Here is a 3,294-nt window from a genome sequence, read left to right as displayed (position 1 = left end):
GTGATTACTAAATAGATAGCATTCATTTATAATTAATAGGTTGAATAAGTTCTATACACAAACTTAATAGTCAATATGAGAAAAGGATATTTTACCTGTAAGTAGACCGAAAGACTGATTGTAATTTGTGCAATCATAGATTCTCTTTGGGATTTACTCTTGCTCGAAGAAAACTACCTATGCCTGCGCTTTGTGCTTCTTCACAACCTGCAAGCACCTTGTAATTACACTGGCTGCAAAGCTGGTGCTGGGAAACTTAGATTCTTTTCTATATACAAATGGACCGAATATTTCTGTGCCTTGTGGCAGGAGTGTAAGGTGTTGCTACTGACACCCTACAGGTTTTGCGTAAAATCATAACCAACATGGCTCTTTGTTGTAATACGGAAACTTGTTTTTGGCCTGAATGTGCTGAGACAGTTTGGCCGCATGTGTTACTCTTTTCTTCTTTTTTCTTTTTTGCCATTGAACATATTGTTCCAGTCATATCTCTTTAGTGTATCTGGTCTAATTAATATTTAACTTTTTATAGGCTGCTGGTTTAACAGGATAATTAAAACCCTCTTAAATCAAGAATATACTAAAAAGATCTTTAAAAAAATCATTATACGGAGAATGAGACATCTATAAAAATCTGGTTTTGAACAGTGTCTGGAAGAGAAAGACTGTGAAAGGCTTGCAAGAGATTTTTCCTCTTGCTCAGAATCCTCTTAGTATTTACTGAATATTTTGTTTTCTGAGTAATAAATAATAATCTTTAACTACTCTACAGTTTCTGTGTTTCTGGATTTGTCACTCCAACACAGCTGTAATTTTGTCAGCACATGAACTGTATGAAACAGTGTTTCTTTAAAGTTTTTTTTTGGACAACTGTCCTAGCCTGTGCCAAAGAAAGCGTTTTTTTCAGAGTAATGTAATATACAATATTTCAAGACTCTCCTAAAAGCTTTACTCATCTTTGGATCATGCCTGGGTGTGGGGAGAGGGAGGATTAGGTAGACTGAGTGTAACAAAAACACTCACTCAGTATGCTAAAACAAACGTGTGCTTTACCATATATAGAAACAAAATCCTTTGTGAACTTGGACATTGTGTAGATAATATTACTTATCAAGCATATGCTGTGGAGACAAAGATTTTAGTTGGTGGTACTGAGCATATGCTGAAGACTTGTATGCATTTTATTTTAAAACTTCATGTATTAAGAAAAAAGGAATAATCTGCTTGTGGAAGTTTATTGTTAACAATTTCAAAAGAAGCTATCTGAATAGCTTGCTTGGATGAGAGGAGAAAAAAAAGAAACACAAAAGGGCAAATCTGCAGAGTATGGTTGCCTTTAGAGATAAAATTTGCTGGATATATGCCAACAAACATGTTTTATTTCCCACCATTTCATTTATAAATGTATGAACCCACTAGGTAAATAATAATCTTGTCCTTGTGAAAAAGCCCCCCTAAAATAGAGTTTAAATCAAGTGCATGTGTTTTACATGCAAGTCAGATCTATACCCAACTGCACAGTTGTTCCCTTTTATATGGTTTATAGAAATTTGAACCAAAATTCTTGATCAAACACCTCTGAGCTTTGGAACATCTGAAGCTGGGTCCAAATTCTGAGACTGGATATATCTCTGGTTTTAAACAGTCAGTAATTTAGTTTCTGTTAAGAAACTTTTTCTCTGTGAAAGCTGCAAGAAATGCTTCAAGCTGTGTCTGCATTAGCAGGCAGCGTGGTGCAGTAGGAGCAGCTCAGTTGGTATTGAGGACCTGGCATCTACCTAATCTGTGTTTCAGGGAGGGACCATTTAGCTCTGGTTTGATTCCACGGACTGAATTCGCATTAGTGGTTGGTGCACATTAACAGTGCTCCCCGACATCATCTTCTAGTTGAATTTCATCGTAAAGGAAATGACTTTGTGCACTCTGAAGCTGTTGTGTGATGTGAACCAAAATGCAGGAAGCGGGAGTGATGGAGGGTTTACTTTCAATAGCATACTTCTAATCTGAACAAAAGTGTTAGTCTAATTTTTTAAGTGATGAAATGTGGCTGAAAAACTGAAAAAAGTTATTGAGTTGATGGAAACAACATCGTTTCTTTTAACTACTTTAGAGAACTTGTTAGGTTTCAAATTGTTGGCAACACTTCAGCATTACTTAAAAGACCAAGAGCATTTGTCTTGGAACAATTGATACAAAAGTACCATGTAAATTAATCTGCGTATTTTCAGATACAATTCTTGGCTTACTCATTTGGAGAATTACAGTTCCATATAAGTTTTTGACATCTCCCAGAACAGCCCTGCTGTTTATGCAGCAGTAGCATAGCTGAGGAAAGCTTTTCACACCTGTTGATCAACATCTGAAGAGTCAAGATAACAAGCATGTGAAGTCACACTTCCTATCTTTCTCTCCATCTAAAAATAAATGCCATGGCTCTCTTCAGCTTGTAATATGTATATATAAAAGTCTGGACACAGCTGAGAGGCAGAGTAGCATTAAGCTATCATGATTTACTGGCTATGCCATTCTTAAGCCAGAAGATAAAGTGGATAGTTCTTCAGCTGGACACTTTGTAAAGGATTTGTGCCAGGAACCACTGACACCCTACTGACATAAAGAATTCGGCCTTGAGCATGCAATAGAGAGAATTGCTATATCTTTCTCTCACATTTAAATCTCTATATTCAATTCCCCCAGACTGAAGTGACTGTATGATGAGATTTCCTATTTTTCTCCTCTATCAGGATCAAGGATTTTAGAATCTGCATTAACTGAAAATCTTTGTTTCCTTTATGTTATATTGATGTAAAGGTTTTCACGTAGGTCAGTACTTGCAATGAGATAGGCTTACCTTCTAATTCTATCAAAGTCATGTCCAACCTCAAACCTCTCAAAATAGCACCATGTGATGATGCAATACCACTGAACTTTCCTCAAAGTTTTGGCATCAGGTCATGTTCTATGACTTTCTTTTAACCTAACAGCTCTTGTGTCTACATTTCCAAGAGTTTCCCCACATTTACAATTGGTCTGTTTGGTCTGTTAAAGAGAGAGCAGTTTTGGGTCTTCAGTTTTGAAAGCACATGATCTCATTCAGTTTTAGAAAGCAATTTTTGCCCAGACTATATACTCAAATGCCTAATACAAAAATTGTGTTTCATTCTTGCCAGCGGTTTGATAAATCCAAAGCATACTCCTCTGTCAGGCTAAAAATGCCAAAATTCTATTATTGTCAAGTCACTTGATACTCACATTTTCTCATTTTTCATACCAGTTGAAAAGAAATACAGAATC

The sequence above is a fragment of the Gymnogyps californianus genome, chromosome 4 (genome assembly GCF_018139145.2).
Source record: "Gymnogyps californianus isolate 813 chromosome 4, ASM1813914v2, whole genome shotgun sequence".
NCBI lineage: Eukaryota > Metazoa > Chordata > Aves > Accipitriformes > Cathartidae > Gymnogyps > Gymnogyps californianus.
This window is presented reverse-complemented; position numbering follows the sequence as displayed.